Raw genomic sequence first — 19,154 nt, forward strand, 5'->3', positions numbered from 1 at the left:
AAAGAAAAGAAAAGAAAAGAAAAGAAAAGAAAAGAAAAGAAAAGAAACTACATATTAAGATATTTAAGAGACATACCAACCAAATGAAATGTGACCTCATTTGGTCCTGACTTGAACAAACCAACCACAAAAACATTTATAAAACAAATGGGAACAACACTCACTGAATATTTGCTATTAAGGAGATATGAAATTGTGAGATGCGACATTGGATGTGTGGTATTGTTTTTTCTAAATGCTTACCCACTACAGATATATAAAAAAGTATTTACAGGTGAAGTGATACAATATCTGGGACTTGCTTCAAAACAATCCAGCAAGGTACAGGGTAGGGGGACAGGCTGTTTGGTGGCACAAAAGAGGACACAAAATTAACCATATGTTAGTAATTAGCTATAAGATGGGCACATGGAGATTCACTATCCTACTTTATGTCTGTATACACTTCGATTAAAAATTAAAAAAAAAAAAAAAAGAAGGGAATGAAGCATCTTCACCTAATTACAGAACCTTTTTCACCTACCACCTCAAATAATAAATACCAACCAAAGTAAAGTAAAATAACACTGACAAGAGAAAGTCTGTAAGGCCTCCGCCACAAGCCTCACAACGTGAGAAGATTCTGGTGAACAGCAGTGTGAACCCAAACCCAACTTTTACAAAGTGCACTGAACATGAAGGGGAAAAACTGGGTTGGGGGTCATGGGTGTTCCTTACACTGGGTTCCCTATTTGTACATCTTAAGTTCCCATGATAAAAAGTGATGACCACAGAACACATTTACTTGATTTTCCGCATATATCGGTCGCTTTCTGACTTGCTGTCTTCCCACTTTTATCCTTTTACCCACAACCGCCAAGGGAGGGGGCAGGGGAGAGGAGTCACCAACAATACTTGCTTACTGGGTGGGAAATTTAACTAGCAAAACTGAAATGTTTCCATATTGTGCTAGAAAAATCAAGACTGGTTTTACTGTAAAATGTCTCACTCCAACTGAAAACCTGGTTTGTGGTCTGTGGAAATTACGAAGGCATCTGCTTTTTCCCTTTCTTTTTTGGAAAGGAAGCTGGACTAAAGACTCTTGTGTAATTTGTATTTGGATGTGGTGTTTGCAGAGGATTATGATCTTCCCAAATTTCTAAGTGGTTCCATCTGTTTTTATGGGAAATTTGGCTTAGAACGACTTTAGAAAATGAAGACCCAAGTAAGGAATCCAATCGCCTTTACAATTAGTCCTCGTATATTAACTGAGTGGTTAAGAAGTAACAGAACCAATGAAACATTCATTGGGAAAAAAAAGTGTTTTTTAATTGAACGTGGAACTGATAAAAAGCCTCTGTACATAACTCTCAATTTACAAAACAGGAACAGGTTAAAACTATGCCATGGCTGGGGACTGGGGGGAGAACCTGGGTAGCTGGATCAGGTAAGTGTCTAAGTGTCAGACTCTTGATTTCAGCTCAGGTCGTGATCTCACGGTTCGCGTGAGTTGGAGCCTGAATGTGCTCTGTGCTCTCAGCACAGCTGAGGGGATCCTCTCTCTCCCTGCCCCTCCCACACATGCATGTACATGCATGTGTCCTTTCTCTCAAAAAAAAAAAAAAAAAAAAACTATGCCACAGGGATAAAATCAGCAAAATAAAAAATAGGAATGATATAGGACAATCCAATTTCTTAAAAAATAAATAAACTACAAGTAAATATAAAAGAGAAAAGGAGACAGAACCTATAAAGAGAATCACTAATCACAATGTGTGCACCTAATTTGGATACTGATTCAAACAAAAAACTGAAAGAAAACAAAAACTGGAAATCTGAATACAGTGAATATTTGATGATATTAAAAGTTAACTTAATTTGTTTAGGTGTGATAATGGTATTGTGACGTTTTTCAAGAGTCTTAGCTTTTAGAAATACATACCGAAATACATACAAGGGCACCTGGGTGGCTCAGTTGGTTTAAGCATCTGACTCTTGATTTCAGCTCAGGTTATGATCTCATGGTTGGTGGGTTCAAGCCCCATGTGGGGCTCTGTGCATGCAGAGCCTGCTTGGGATTCTCTCTCTCTCTCTCTCTCTTTGCCCCTTTCCCATGCTCTCAAAATAAATAAATAAATTTTTAAAAAAGAAATATATGCAGATGGAACAAGATGCCTAGGATGTGCTTCAAAATGATACAGTTGCAGGTAAAGTAAACAGAGATATGGATAAAAGCAAGGTTAGCCACGAGTTGATCACTGGAGTTGATCACTGTTAAAGCTGGGAGATGGGGAAGTACTGGGTGGGAAGGGTCATCATCATACTATTCAATTTTTTTTTCTTTGAGAGAGAGAGAGACTCTCAAGCAAGTTCAGCATGGAACCCGACATGGGGCTTGATCCCATGACCCTGGGATCATGACCTGAGCCTAAATCAAGAGTCAGACGCGCAATTGACTGAGCCACCCAGGTGCCCCTTGATTTACTTTTGTACATATTTAAAACTTTCCAAATAAAGCTTTTTCATTAAAAGAAAGGAAATGACAAAGTTAGCTTATGAATTTTTTAACTTTTTAAAACACTGTAACATCTAAAAAAAGAACAGTGATACATTTTCTACCTAAAGTAGAATATTAACAAATAAATTTAGAATTAGTATTTTTCCATCTTGAAATTGTCTAAAAATTTCAGCAAGTCACAAAATGAGAATCATAAAATCTAAGACCTGGAGGATACCGTGATGGCCCCAAAGTCCAAGCTCTTGCCCCGTGAATCTTCCTCCCCGCTCCCAGCAGGCAGTTACCAGCCTCTGGCAGAGGTCCTTCAAACTTTGAGAAAGTCACTTCCTTCCAAGACAGCCCACTCCATCCTCTGCCTACTCCAACTGTCAAAAAGTTCCTCTCATACCAAAAAGGAGATTTCCCTTCTCCAGATCTCAGTTCTACCCATGGAAAAAGGGTTTTTCAAACACATTCATGAGCTGTGAAATCAAGCTGGTAAATTGTTGACTGGCATTTTTATTATTGTTGTTGTTATTATTACGCAGAAAAGAAAATCTCAGAGTGAACTACACGTAGTAAAGCTCAAGATCTAATTTATGAAGCTTGTTTCTGTTCTTTATGTACACACACATCTAAAAAACACACATAGACTTCCATACTGATAAAAGAGCCAAGATATCCAATCTGTGTCTTATGGTACCTTTTGTCAAGGAAAAAAAAAAAAAGAAAGAAAGCCAGCGCTCAAACCATAGCTCTCAAAACACCTCAACAAGTTGCCCACCCCAGCAAGCCCTAGCCCTTCGGTTATCTCCAACAGCCAGTGCCTCATGTTGCTATAGTTTCTCCTAACCTCAACATCCCAGGCAGCCTTCCAGGCACAAGGCTTCAGTTTGTCTAATCTTCCACTGGTTTTTATCGAACAAATATATACTTAGTCCATACTACACAGCCCTTACAATGCAGTACCTAAAAATTAACAATATATTCCAAGTCAAAACAGAATAATCAATTACAGCCCACATTCCGCCTTAAATATTTCACATATTCATTTAAAAACATCCTTTGAGATACAGGTAGAGACATCCGCTAAGTGGAAAAGACTAAGCCTAGAAAGAGAGTTGAGTCAACAGATTATGATGGCAGAAGAAGTCTTGGGTGACATAAAATTAGAGAGGAGAGTCAAAGGACAGAACCCCAGGATACAGGGAAAAGCTGAAGGGACAGTCAGAGAAGTCTTCAAAGAACAGAAGAAGTAGAACAAAGCACTGCAACATGTCAGGAGAGAATTTCAAAGACAATGCTGGGTCAAGAGTATCAGAAGTAACACAGGGGAAGAAAGCATTCAATAGATTTGACAACAGGGTCATCCACTACCTGGAAAAGAGCAATTTCAGAGGAGTGGTAAGACTCCATGTCAAGGAGCCTCACACTGAGGAATACAAACGCATCTACTACTTTTTAATAAAGCTTCATTCACACTGAAAAGAAGGCCAAGACTGCGCTGTTTTAGAACTCTTTCAAGGAGCTTATAATTAAGCAGACTTAACTTTATTTCCAAAAACTTTCATGTTATTTATTTCAACCAGTTTTGTAACTAACAAGACAATCTGCATACAGCTCATTAGGTTTCCCTGCAAATGCCCATGGAATCTGTAAATCTGATTGGGAGTCCTTGTCTGTCATCATAAAAACCACTTGCAAAAAATACTTTAGATAGGAGATGACCAAGGCTAAAATTTCAGTGACAATCACCACCACAGACTTCCCACCACAAAACAGTTTCCTCCCAAAATTGCTACAAAGATACCATGAAAGCTTTATCAAATGTTTTGCCAAAATCATATGTCTATGTTTTTCCTCTTAGAAAGGGCACTTTATTATAATTTTTAATTTTTTTTAATGTTTATTTATTTTTGAGAGAGAGAGAGACAGAGGACAAGCGGAGGAGGGGCAGAGAAAGAAAACGAGACACTGAATTTGAAGCAGCCTCTAGGCTCTGAGCTGTCAGCACAGAGCCCAACACGGGGCTTGAACTCACAGTGAGATCATGATAGGAGCCAAAGTTGGACGCCCAAGGGACTGAGCCACCCAGGCACCCCTAAGGGCACTTTAAATTACCTTCTCCATCGAGACAAATGAATGAGCCACAGACAACACTTCACTGGATCAGGACTTAATTCAGGGCACCTGAACCATTAAAGAAACAAACATAAGAAGCAGTGTCATTTCCCCAATGTCACACTTAGGAATTGGTGAACTGGGACTTGGCACCACAATTTTCTTTATCCCCTCTGCTCCTTTCAGGAAAAAAGGAAGAAAAAAAAAAAAAAAAGTATCAGTTACCTGGTTTGTTAAAATTCCAGTCACTAAAGACCCAAGACAAACTCCCACAAAAGTTTATTCTTTTCAGGACAGATCAATGATGGCCGAAGTTCCACTCCACCTGACACTTCCAAGGTACTCAAGTGAAGACAAGAATTTTGATCATCCCGTGGTACTGTGAACTACCGACTTCAGCAACTCCTCTATGACTTGTCAACATTCCAGTTGGACTCAAATTTCCATTTAAAAAAACAGCGGGGGACAAGTAAGACAGACCTCAGTAGTTACCGTCTTACTTTCTGTATGCTTCCACCTTTCCCCCCTTTCTCCTTTATAACTAAAGCCAGCAAAGGAACAAGTGTCATTCTCATTAACTGCTTTCCAGTTTCTGAATGAAATCTACCCCTTGTGATCAAATTAAAATTAGACACTAATGCACTAGTGGAGTACTGGCTGTGGGTCTCCTCCCTGGGGAGGAGAATGCAAGTAGGACTAGGGTATCAAGAAGGAATTTAGGGATGATACAGGACAGCAGTTATGACTGTAGGGTCTGGAACCAGACCACCTGGGTTCAACTCCCCGCTCTGCCATTAATTAGCTGAATGAACCCGAGCAAGTTATTTAACTTTGTGATGACTCGGTTTTTTTACAGGTAAACCTAGAAAAACAGTACCTACCAGACTGGGTTACTGTGGGGATTCACTGAAAAAATTAAGCAAAAGTGCTCACAGAACAGTATCTGATACACATTAAGAATTCAAGAAATGTTACCTATTATTATCAATATTTTTGAATTCAATATGTAATGTCTTTACAAAGAAAATAATTAAACTACATTTCAATAAGTACATATTAAACTAATTCAATACGTAATGACTTTACAAGGAAAATACACTAAGCTGTATTTTAATTAAAAGTAAAAATTAGGGGCGCCTGGGTGGCTCAGTCGGTTAAGCGTACAACTTTGGCTCAGGTCATGATCTCACGGTCCATGAGTTCAAGCCCCACGTCGGGCTCTGTGCTGACAGCTCGGAGCCTGGGGCCTGCTTCGAATTCTGTGTCTCGCTCTCTCTCTCTCTGCCCCTCCCCTGCTCATGCTCTGTCTCTCTCTGTCTCAAAAATAAATAACAACATTAAAAAAAAAAAAGTAAAAAGTAAAACATAAAATAAACTACCTCTCCCGTAGAAATCCTGCCTTTATTAGTTAGGAAAAGCACTTGAACTATTAAGTGATTATCAACTTCAGCTATAATGCCAACCTTTTGATTTATAAACAGGATTCATAAACTAATGTATGACCCATGTTTGAGGCACTTTCCTCTCTACACTGCCAGACAGACCATACACATGGCAGGTTGATCTGATTTTACAATAACTGTAGTCCCATTAAAATTCACTCAGCTGAAAAAAGCAATGTTTCGCTTGGTCTACTTCCAACATATTGCCAACTAAACTATGCTAAGCGAAAGAATGAAAGAAAGAGAGAGGGAGCATGGGAGGTAGGAAAGGAGAAAAAAGAAAAATCTACAATCATTGAAGTCTGGTATAAACATAGGAGCCCTGGAAAAAAATGTGCAGAACAGCAACATTACCTTGAGAATATATTAGTGTGTGAAGATCAGCTCTGATTTGGTTTAGAAATTGTTAGGGTTTTTTTTAGCACTCGCTAAAGCATTTCCCATGTCCACAATGCTACATTCACATGAAACTGCTTTCATTGATCGAAACAATATTCAGATATTTATTCCAAAAACATGACAACTATACACGTGGCAAATGAACTAATTTCTATAATCCTACAAATGCAGCAATGAACATGAACTTTACTCTGGAACTAGAAAGCGCATGCCAAAAAGAAGGGGCAGGAGGAAATATCTTACCTATATACAAATGAAACTATACGATGTCTAGAATTTGCTTTGAAATAATCCTGGGGGGGGGGGGGGGGGGGGTAGTATCAGGAGCGGAAGGGAAATATAGACGAAACATGACTGGCTGCGTCCCGGTAACCGTCAAAGCTGGGTGAGGGTACCTGGGGTTCAGTACACTACTATTCTCTCTACCTGTGAATATGTTAAACTTCCCATAATAAAAAGTTTAAAAAGGACACTTCTCTGTAACTGACAATGGTACATTCCTTCTGCCAAAAACCACCTGAACAGATAATCAGATACAGTAAAAACATGAAAAACAGTAAAACCATGAAAAACAAATCTAACAACAAAAAAGGTCCTTAAGAAAAGAGCCACATCATCCTTCACTGCTATCATGTGTGCCATACAGAGCAAGTAACACATAGATCACGGATCTACAGAATGCTCGAATCTCTGCCCTCGAGTCTTTCCATTAAAGCTCGCAGCACTAGGGATGAAAGCGAACGGGCTGCAATTAGGGGAAAAGCTGGAGCCACATCTGCACTACACATGCTGCCCACAGCTACAGCTCTTCACTGCAGAGCCACAAAAGCTAAGAGTATCTTCAACATACCTTTATGTGTCTGTTTGCGGGGGGGGGGGGGGGGAGTAGGACAAATGTATTCATATTCCCATATGTGTGTAATGTAAAACAGACAATCTTGGCATTAAGGAAATTAAGACATAGGCTTTACCGATGTTGATTTTAGTGGCTAAGATCCAAAAACAGTTCTAGTTACAAGCTCATGGATAAACTCTTGATTCCTTTGTCAGTGGACAGACTCAACTCTTTTCATGACATTTTAACCTTTCCCACACACAATTTTTTTTATTTATGTAATTAAGAAAAACAAGAGGTTTCCTTTTTCTCCTTAAGAGAAGTGGATTAATTTTTTTTTTTTTTCAAGGAAGGTGTTCATTCAGCAGCTTTTCTACCAGAGTCCAAAAGCAATTCAACAGAGCACACTGGGGAAAAGTGAAGGATTATCAGAGTGAACGTGGGCTCCAAAAACAAAGGGTGAATATGCACCACTGGCTAGCAGATGACCCTGCCACATTTGCTTTTCAAATACTAAAGGAAGGCATTTGGCACCATTTTCCAATAATCCCATAGGACTTCTACTTCCCTGTTTTTTCAACAGTATCTCAAAATGTTGACACATTTATTGAACTATTTTTGGAAGATCTAGCTCTGTCTACCTTCAGGGCTCAAGACACAAATAGATGTGAGCTACAGGACAGACCTCTAGCTACAAAACTTGGCAGGCTTCCTGAGTTCTCCAAGAAAAATTCAATTGGCAACTCCATTAGCTGCAGAAGAGCACAGAGCAGAGGGAACAACTCTGGACACAAGGAGGCTTTGGCTGTGCCTCTATTATGAAACTGGATGACTCTGGGTAAGATTAACCTCTTCCTGACTCACTTTTCTTATCTGTAGAACATATGGTATGAAATTGTTTTAAGAATCAAACGAGAAAATGTTCTAATGATTTACTCGGAAAAGAGAAAAAAAAAACTTTACAAATTAAAACAGAATTAAAAAAAGAAAAGAAAACCCTTAGAAGTCTATGCCACAATCACTACATACAGTTTTATGCTGTTATCTATTAGGAGAAAGGAAAAATGTACCAATGACCTTGATGAAGAAAACCATATTTTGAACACATTCAATGTTTCTCAAACTTCACTCTCATGCCAACTTCAGAGTTTTTGCCAAATCCAAACTGTATTATTTACTGAATACTCAATCCTTAAACCAAGTTGCTTAAAAAATACCTACTTTAGCCTTATACTATGTTAATATCAATGAAATCATAGGTTTGAGGCACTTGTCTATTTTTCTGATGTACGCTGACATATATATTTAACCATTAAAAGAAAAAGATTCATCTGTATACCACCTTAACTCATTTTAACGTACCACCACACCTTGGGGAAACGCTATCCTAATCTACTGCCCGCAACACCTTCTACGTTAATGAACAAAGTAATGTATTTGAATGTATAAGTCTGTAAAACCCACTGAACAATTTAACCTGCCCTAACCACATGCACATATGAGCCTTCGGGTCTTCCAGAACTTCCTCAGACCTCCCAGCCACTACCTCATTCAGAACCTCCATTTTTGTTGCCCCAAACTCCATACACAAAAATCCCTACGTGAGTGTAGTAATAAAAGTTCTCACCCTAAAAGTGCCCTAGTAATAAAAGTTCTCACCCTGAAAGTATTTAACAGAATCCACGAGTTCAAAGTTCCTCTATATCACAGAATCAATATTCAAAGAATATTTAAGTATTTGGATGCGAACCACATATCAGTCTAAAGATAAACTAAGTTACTCAGAAAACACTAAAATAACATTGCCATTTTTGATACGTATTCACCAAATTTGTTTTTATTGTATATTTTAAAATCTAATTCAAGTTTACACTGTCAGATTTGAAAGCATTTGTACTGAACTAATTCTTGAAATACCACAGGGAAAAAAATAATACACCGCCTGAAGTCTCCCTAGGAAGCACTTGCTTGTACAAAGACCTATCAGTCATCCATTCCCATCCATGGTAGACCTTGGCCCAATCGCTCTTTCTCTTTATACACACACACACACACACACACACATTCATACATACATACATAACTAAAACTGAAGATCAATTCAGCATCTGGCATGAAAAAAGGACAATTTTATTATGGCTGCAGTCCACAGTAATCTTGGGAATTTTATTTTTATCAATTTAAAACCCTAAGTCAGTGGATTGAACATGAGTTAATTTCTGCTCCCTCCCAAAACCACACTAAAATGACAGTAAGGAAATTTTTTAAAAAGGGGGGAGGGGGACAAAAAAAGGGAGGGGACAGGCTAGCAGATGAGATATATCAACAGAATTTTAGAAGATGGAAAACAGATGTACAAAGTAACTGACTTAGCAAAGAGAGGAAGCCAAACCTGAATCCCTGGCCTGGTGGGGGCTTGCAAGAAGCAATCCGAGTGCTGGAAGAGGCCCCGGGATCCTCAGTAAGCGGAGGTTCCAGATACCACTGAGGGCTGAGGTGAGAGAGCCGAAAACAGGAGACCAGCTAGAAGCACATGGGACACTGAAACACCTCCTTCTCTCTCCTGTTCTCTCCAAACTTTTGCAGCCAAAAGACAGGAGAAGAGGTTCACTCTCTAGAGCAGCTGAAGGAAGAAAGTGTCCAGGTTTAGGGAACCCAGACATAGAGGGCAAATGTGAGAGGTACACAGAAAACAAAGAGGCCCAATTATTGTCAACACATATTCACAAAATGCAAAATAGACAAAAACATTTGTCTACTTGCAGTTTACACTCAGATGATAATAATACTAATACTGTAGAAGAGAGAAAAGGAAAAGATTTAAGGGATGCTGGGGCAGGTGTGGGAGTGGGGCTGTAGTTTCAAATAAATGATCATGGGAAGCAAAGATCTGAAGGAGTTATGGGAGTAAGCCATGTAGGTATCTGAGGGAAAGCATTCCAGACAGAGGGAAAGCAAGTAGAAAGGGCCACCAAGTAGGATAAGATTGGAGATACTACAAATATTTAAAAAAGGACATTGCCAAAAAGAAAATTCAGTGACCAAGGAGCAGCTTAGAAAATAGGAAAACAAAAAAATTCAGTAGAGAAGTTAGAAGAGAACACTGAAGAAAGCCAAAAAGTCAACAAAAATACAAAGAGAAAGTATAAGACTAAATAAATAAATAAATAAATAAAATTGGAGCGTCAATCTAAAAAATTCAACATCCAAAAATAACATAAGTTTCAGAAAGATCGGAGAACATAGAGGGAGAAATTACCATGGAGGAATATTTCTAAAGGACAAGAGTTTCCAACCCAAAAGTACAATGAGTAAAAAAACCTCCCACACCCAAGGCACACCATTATGAAATTTCAAAACACCAAGTTCAAAAAGAAAATCCTAAAAACTTCTGAGGAGAACAAATCAACCACATGCATAGAAGCAGGAATTAGAATTGTACTGCTCCTTCTGGATAGCGCTGGGATGCCAGAACACAACAGAATAATGCCTTCAAAATTCAAAGGTTAAGTAATCACTCATTTAGAATTCTATACCCAGCCAAACTATAAAAGCATTCAACTTAAGAATACAAAAAGGCATTTCAGGTAGAGCATGCAACTCTTGATCTCAGGGTCATGAATTCAAGCTCCATTTTTAGGTGGGGAGCCTACTTTAAAAAAAAAAAGGCATTTTATGAATGGAAAAAAGCTACTTCAAGACATGCAAGGTTTCAAATAATTCACCTTCCACGTGCACTTTCTTGGAAACTACTGGAGGATAGAGTCACGTAAAGTAAGACTTAAGAAAGAGACATGGAGCCCAGTAACCTGGGAGCACAGGAAGAGAGGCAAAGGTACATCCCAGAATACAGCTGTACAGTAGCTCCAGAAATAAACCAGTCTTGCAGGATGGAAGTTTCCTAATCTCAAAAATAAGAACAGAACTAAATCAGCAGTTTTTGAACTTCTGTTTCCCAAAAACCTTTCAAAAACTGCTCCCAAAAGCTTTGTGCAGTGGCAGCATAATAGCCAATGAGATTTATCCAAGGAGTGATTATTGCTAATTGAAAAACTGGGGTGCCTGGGTGGCTCAGTCGGTTAAGCGTCCAACTTTGGCTCAGTTCATGATCTCATGGTTCATGGGTTCAAACCCCACATCAGGCTCTGTGTCAGTTCAGAGCCTGGAGCCTGCTTCAATTCTGTGTCTCCCCCTGACTCGTGCTCTGTCTCTCTCTCTCAAAAAAAGGAATAAACATTAAAAGAAGGAAAAATTTTAAAAAACGAAAAACTGCTCCCAAAAATCTCTCTCTCTGACATTCAAGACACACACACACACACACACACACACACACACACACACACACACACACATACTTTACTAAAGTCTCAGGCAATTCGTAAACCACTGGGCAGTACCTTCCCCACTAAACCCACTCCACATCAACTAAATAATTTCCACGCTCCTCTCTGGTCCTCTAGGTGAATGAATCTAAGGTATAAAAGAACCTAAGAATTATGTGGCACAGTGTAAATTACATTTTAATTTAATGTCTTCAAGATACTGTGATGTGTATCTATACTGGTAGAATACACAGGAAACTCAAAAATATGATTAAACTCAGCAGTGCTGTTATCACGATGTTAGGTCCAGCTCAACAGGAAGTCTAGAAACCTGAATTCAGTGCTTAGAAAAGATGATTAGGGAGCTGGTAATCAGACCTATATGAAAACTTTCCAAAATCACAGTTATCTTGGAATAAGGCATTTGGAAGGTAATGTAAGTCCTTATGTATTTGAAAATTCTTTTCAAAGAGGTTGATAATGAGGCCATAAAAAGAGGAAAGCAAGACCAAACTGACTTTTCAGTTACAGCATGAAAGCCTTAGTTTAGATACAATGAACTTCCATACCTGATATGGACAATAAGATCCTACAGATGAACAGACAAATCCCTTTGAGCAATTTCCATGCCCTCCCATTCTTAACCTAGAAAGAACAAAAACCATCCCCGTGACACTGAAATTAGTTACATGTGCAAAACATTAACTTGGCTACCTAAAATCTTACTGATGCTATTTCTCAGAGCAAATAAAAAGATAATTCTTATTCCCCAAGATGCTCCTGGGTAGCTCAGTCAGTTAAGCAACCAGCATCAGCTCAGGTCATGATCTTGCACTCCGTGAGTGTGAGCCCAGCATTGGGCTCTGTACTAACAGCTCAGAGCCTGGAGCCTGCTTCAGATTCTGTGTCTCCCCCTCTCTCTGCCCCTCCCCCACTCACACTCTGTGTGTGTCTCTCTCTCTCTTTCTCAAAAATGAATAAACATTAAAAAAAATTTTTTTTTTAGAACCATCCGACTTCAGCTCAGGTCATGATCTCACAGTCTGTGAGTTCAAGCCCCACACCGGGCTCTGTGCTGATAACTGAGCCTGGAGTCTGCTTCAGATTCTGTGTCTCCCTCTCTCTCTGCCCCTCCCCTGCTCGCACTGTCTCTCTCAAAAATAAACATTAAAAAAAAAATGTTTTTTTAATTCTTATTCCTTAAACATATCCCGTATTACTATAAAAATCATCGGGGGGGCCATCTATATACATTTAGACCTTTATGGCTCTATGTGCTGAAATGAAAAAACACTAATACATAGAGCAGTATCTGTGAAATGAAAACGATTTCTGTTTTAAAAGTAACTGAGAATATGAAATTAGCCCAATTTCAATCTTTAGGGAAAAAATCCAGAAGCAGTATGTCATAAACTATTGTGCTTATACTAACAGGTAAGAGACATCACTTTAAAAATAAGAAAATTGAGAAAAGCACCAAAATTCTCATTAAAATAAATACTATCCCAAACACTGGGTATTTAGAGAAACTTTATATTAATTATCTACCCTTCTAGACATGAAAAACACATCTAAGAAACCCGCACAGGTCTCATTCCAAACACAGATCAAGGGGAAACAATACCCACTAGCAAGAAAAGCAAATCCCCTATATGAAATATTGCCTACATGGCATTTCTACATGAACTAGTACCGAGCTCCATGTCAACTCCAACTTTCAAAGAATCCTCACAAAAATCACCTCCAAAATATTAAAGGTTCAATGAACAGATTTTCAAATGTATTAAGTACAATGTTACAGACACTTCACATAACAAATATATATACACATATATATAAATATATTCCCTCTCTCATATAAAATAAACATACATACACACTTTACAGAAAAACTTTAAAAAGCACTGGTTCTCACTTTCTAGCTATTAGAGAGGATTCTTTTGTTTCCCTGTTGGCTTACCTATAACTTCTACACAACTCTAGCGTTTATACTTGGAGGCCATTCCCCTACAACTAATGACAGCAGCCATGACTCCATTTGAGATTTTAGTCTGGGGCACTGCCCAGTCAGACGAATGATAGATATCTTATGAATACTGAGTTGCTGGTTTGTGCCAAAACATGGCATTCCCAAGGGATGCTCTGTCTGGAATCTGTGGGGGATTCATATACAAATCTTCTATTAACTCAGGCCTTCCAAAGAGTCTGGAAATGTTTGTGTGTTGGGGGAAAAGGACAAGGTCTGAAAGTGGATTTGCTGACTCCTAAAGGTCCAGCCCTGAAATTCCAAGATTCTATAAAAGGGCAGTAAATTAGGGTTTGGCTAGTATTTGCTAGACTACTGATGCCAGCATAAACATTTACTTACAGCTTTTAAATCTGTAAGGGTACCCAGTGGTTAGGTAGAGTAATTCTGAATCTGAAAAAACAAACAAGGCCACTGGAAATGTTTCTAAATAAAGGTGGGGCGGGGGATGTAGGCACATTTCCTTTGTTTTCTCCAGTAAAAATACAGATTTTAGAAATGCAAATTTGACTCTCAGCAATATCGATCCCTATAAATTACTATATTGCCTTATAAAAGTATTAGCAAGGCATGCTCTTCTAAAAAGTCCACACAGAGCTTTCAAAAACACTACTTCAGTTCAAAACAACAAAGAAAAAGGCCCATACCTTCCTGTGGAAACAGAAACAAAGTCAAATCTTTAAAAATATTTAGCATTCTACTATATAAAATATAAACCTCACGTTCCTAAATAAAATGGCAAAGATAAAAACGCTTGTAGTTCTCTAGCCACAGTAATATGAGAGTAGTGATTCAGAGCAAAACCTGATGTTAAACATAACTACACAATATTACTAATTACAGAGTAATTCTACCAATAAATATTTTGGTTGAGGACTGCTTTGTCATCTTGGCAAGTATTTTTAGTTGAAAGCAAAGGGTTGGGTAGTACACATGGACATGCTTATGATTTTTAAAAATCTATTTTTAAAATCTGGTGACTGGATAGGTCTTCTAAACTCGATTCTTTCGAACTGGTAATTTGGAAAGGGTAAACCACAGGAACGTTACGTTAAGAAGCAAAGGACCCGGCAAGCTCACCAACTCAGATCAGCACAAAGCTAAACTGGAAACCAGCGGGCGCTCACAAATCCAATGACAGGCGCAGAGTCACTAACACCTGTATAGACACTAACTGTAGTAAAAGCTACCTCTCCAGATACAGTGAGAGCCAATGTGAATTTCCTTGTCTTACATTCGCACAGGTGGGCCTCTCTTCTGATGCATCCCCTAAATCGGCAAATTTGCTTCTTTCTACTTGGAATGGAATTTCTGATTTTAGTGTACACACCCAGCTGTATACATACCCAATTTTATAATACATACCCGGTTAACGATATTCCACAGCAGTTTAAATTTTTTCGCCCAAGTTAATAATAATTTCACTGAAATTCTAACTTTGTTGAATTATCACATTTAATCCTTTTAAGCAATCCCCGTCCCATTTAGATACCAATTTTGAAGCTGGGGCTCAACTCACCCACCTGTTTTCTCTGGTAGGTCTTTGCACACAGTGCTCCCGCTATTTGGGACTAGAGGTAAAAGATTAAGAACTGTTATGACTAGGTCTTTCTTAAAGAAGGGTGTTTTAGAAGCAAAGAAGTTGTCTCCTCCCATTACTCCAAATGAGCAGCCTCTTGTTCTCAGCGGTCCTTGTGCACACAAGACCACTACTGACTTCGGTGGGAATTCTGCCCAAGAAGTGAGGAAGACAGGATAGGATTAAATGAGCCCTAAATCCACACCATTGTGCCAAGTCATTACCACTTGTACAGTTCTCCAATAACCTCCAGGGAGTAGATTATCTGAGGTTTGGTAGTGGTTCTCAAATTGAATTATAGGACTGATCACTTGAGCCCTGCCAGGTGACACAGCTTCGCTCTTTAAAATTTCTGTCCGCCCGATTCACGTAGTCGGTGGCCCTTATCACAATCCAAGATTGCGTTGCAGTGCAGCCCCATCAGCCGCTGCAACGGCAACCCAGTGATTTCTCACAGCAACGAGGCTGCAAACAGAATCTGAACAGGATTAAGTGCTATTCGTTTCCCAGTAAAACCTATCCAAAGCCTGAGAATCCTACATCCCAGCTCCTGCGCGCCAAGAAATTGACTCGGTTTCCCTCAAGTGCTAAACCCAAGGTGAAACGTGACAGAACGCCGGCTAAAATGCTAATTGTCACATTATATACAGTTAGGGAATAGAGAAATAATGCACTCCGGGAAGAGAAGGGAAAAAGGGGGGGAGGGGGGCATAAAGAGGGAACTGAAGAATATGGAAGAATATAGGGAAAACCGTAAGAATTATTAAAAAAAAAAAAAAAAAAAAAAAAAAAAAAGCTTAAATAACAGTACCAAGAACAAGACTCCTGGCCCAACGACGCCCCAGAGACACCATTTCGGAGGCAAGAAGTTCAAGAAACTGAGGGAAAGATGTGATTCAAAAAAACACATCCACCGCTCCTCTAGGGTTCCACCTTCTCACCCTCTTAAAAACAGGACCAGCGGTTGTGGTGACGGGGAATTCAATTTAAGGTATCCTAGGGTCCCACAAGAGACCTCCCCTAAAAATAATAAGACTGTTGGCGAGAGATCTTCTAATCTCTCCCAAAAACCCTGACCTCAGGGGAGGTGAGCGATCCCGAGAAGTGTAAAGACCGATGTCCCCCACCCCCCACCTCCACAGACAAGCCAGCTGCCTCGTTCGGTTCGGTTCTTCCCGTCTTTCCCCCGGCAGCTCACCTAAAACTGCTCCCAGCCCTGCGTCCCCAGCCCCGGCGGAGGCAAACAAGCCATCCGTGCAGAGACCGCCTGCGTGTGGGAATTGTAAGGACCAGAGCGCAAGCGTGCGCCCCTCTCCGCAGCGGCCCCGGCCGCCGGCTTCCTCGGGGACCGCAACGGGGGCGCGCGCGGGCGGACGCCCGGCCGGACGGCGCGGCGCGTGGGGCTGGCGCGCCCCCCTCGCCCAGCAACCTGCGGAGCCCACGCGCGCTGCCTGTCCGGGAAGGCGCGGCGCCCTCGCCCGCGCTTCCTCACCCCAAATCATCCCCCTGAAGGACGCCGCCGCCCCCTCCCCGGAGCCCCCGTGCTGTGCTCCACGCTGGGATCGGCTCCCTCTCCGCGGCCCGCGCCCGGGATGGAGCCGGATTCCTTCTCCAGCCTCTCAGCGGGGCCCTGGACGCGCGACCCTGAGCCACGGCACCTCGGCGGGACCGGCGCAGTCCTCACCATGCCCCCACCTCTCCCGGCTCCGACCAGACGTGGCCCCGGCTCCCGGGAAGGGAGTTACGGGGGACCAAAGCGGAGCGGGAAAGCGGGAATCCGGCCTGGAGCAACAGGACCCGGACCTCGAGGCGGGAATGGGGTCCGGTAGCGAAGAGGAGGAGAGGAAAGACGTAGCCGCAGAAAATCCCAAAGCCGGTCGCCCTCCCCCACGGTGGGACCGTCCCGCCACCGCTTCCTGCCAGGGATCAGCTTCCCAGCTGCAGCCAGAGGAAAAATCCGAGCCGCCCCTGCAGCTCCGCAGAGACCAGCCTCTCGGCCCGGGTTCCCCCGGCCCGGGCCCGCCATTCTGCAGCCCCGCAAGCCTCCTTACCCGGACACTGCACCTCCAGGGCTCCCTCGCTGCGGGAACTGGTCCCGCTCCAGCCCCTGCCGCCGGGACGCCGCAACCGCCTCCTCCCTCCGCTCGGTTTCAAATTGAAATTCCCTGGCTGGGGCCGTCAGAGGACTCGGAGCGCCAGCCCCGCCCCCTCGCGGCGGAAGCCCCTCCTGCGCCCCCGCCGGACGCGCCCCCGGCGCGGAAACCCCCGCGGGCCTCGCCACGCCCCCGCCCCAGGCCACACCCCCGGGGCGGCCCTTCCCGCGGGATTCGCCGCGCGCGGTGGCCCGGGTACCAGGGCTGGAAGGACGCGTCTCGCCAGCAGAGCTGCCCTGGTTAATGACGGCTATTGCCAGTGCGCCAGGCTTTCACCCGCCCTTAAGTCCTTCTTATCAAGTTTTAAAAGTTATTTCTCCAAAGTGCGTTCATTGACTAACCCTTTGTTGAACATCTATTCGGAAGCAGACACAAGGGTAGGCCCTAGAGCCTAGAGACACGGAAATAAGGAAAAGGGGGGCCCCCTCGGTCTAGACTGGAAGAAATGCTTTCGCAGCAAGAGCATTGGAAAGGAACCATTTATTCTTCCTGTGGGAGAGGCTGGAGGGATTGGGGAAACCCCACAGAGGAGGGACTTGTAAGATGAACCCAAAGTCTGAGTCAGATTTCTCCAGGCAGAGGCTGGGAGCCTGGATTGCAGAGCAGGACAAGGCTGAAGAGGCTGGAGACCTAGGTTGAGGCCAGTTGTGGAAAGACACACACACACACACACACACACACACACACACACACACGATACCTCTCAGTTCTTTTCTTTTATATAATTACACCACTTTCTGTCAGCTTCTACATATTTCATCTTTTCTTGACGTTGGCATATCAAAAAAGGATGTCCTCCAGCATCGGCCACACATGCGCTTCTTGTTCTTTGCTTCCTCCCTCTTCTATTGAGGGCTTTAGTGACTCTCCCTCGGCCAAAGTCTTTTCTAAACATAACCTTAGCAATGTCGAATGAAACTTCAGTTACAATACCTCCGTGTGCATGGTGCTCTTTAGTTAACAAAGCCCGTTCACATATTTTGTCGTTTTGATCCTCACAATAACTTTATAAAAAGGATAGGGCAAGTATTATTTCCAATACATGAAAGAGAAAATTGAGTCAGGAAGACAAACTATTTGCTCAGGTCCTGCTAGTAAGCAATAAACATAATAATAGCTAACATCTATTGTGTGCTTTATATACAAGGCATTGTTCTAAGTCCCTTATGTATGTGAAATTACTGAATCCTCTATATGCTAAGTACTCAAGTTAACTTAATAAGTCACACTAATACGAGAAGGAAACCTGATTAGCAGCTCTGATTAAAAGACCCAGGAATTTTATGAGACAATACTATTAGGAACTTGGAGGCAGATTTACAACAAAACTAACAAAACCTAAGCTTCAGGATCCCTCATTTCTACATACCTTTAAACTAACTGTATGTTTGTAAAATTTTTTTATTAAAGAGAGTCACTAAAATTACATAAGCATTTGTAAAGTTTGTAAAAAGCTCTAGAGCCCATAAAACCTTGATCTAGACCTGATGAAACCCTCTAAAATGCTAACGCAAAATAATAACATAAATAAAGTCATGGCAGATAAAATATAATGCCCTTGTCAGAGGAAATGATATCCCTACGTTCTCTGTTGAAGCATGTGAATCACTTCAGTAAGCTACCTTTTAAGTGGGATATTGAGAAGCTAAATTATATCCATAGATGGGTAGCCTTGATAATGTGGGAGCCTCCAAGATTTAGGCTAAAGAGATGATCAAAGGTCATGGGAAGGTTGTTATCAAATATCTAAAGGCGATCGTGTGGAAGAATTAGACATTGTGTCGTGGATACAGCCTTACAA

The 19,154-nt window shown here is 41.4% G+C and overlaps 1 protein-coding gene across 16 annotated transcripts in view; it reads right to left on the bottom strand.

The window, feature by feature from the left end:
* The window catches only part of EPB41L2 (erythrocyte membrane protein band 4.1 like 2), a 219,777-nt gene extending 202,314 nt beyond the window's left edge, over positions 1-17,463 (bottom strand). For 4 of the 16 annotated variants that reach the window (XM_049654360.1, XM_049654358.1, XM_049654357.1 and 1 more), the window contains exon 1: positions 17,252-17,453. The gene's annotated coding sequence lies outside the window, so the exon portion shown is untranslated. Of the gene's footprint in view, positions 1-16,398; positions 16,842-16,884; positions 17,111-17,251 lie in introns of those variants that run through there. The other 12 variants (XM_049654356.1, XM_049654354.1, XM_049654346.1 and 9 more) reach the window with 8 other exon arrangements.
* Between the last annotated feature and the right edge of the window lie 1,691 nt (positions 17,464-19,154).

The sequence above is a fragment of the Panthera uncia genome (genome assembly GCF_023721935.1).
Source record: "Panthera uncia isolate 11264 chromosome B2 unlocalized genomic scaffold, Puncia_PCG_1.0 HiC_scaffold_24, whole genome shotgun sequence".
Taxonomy (NCBI): domain Eukaryota; kingdom Metazoa; phylum Chordata; class Mammalia; order Carnivora; family Felidae; genus Panthera; species Panthera uncia.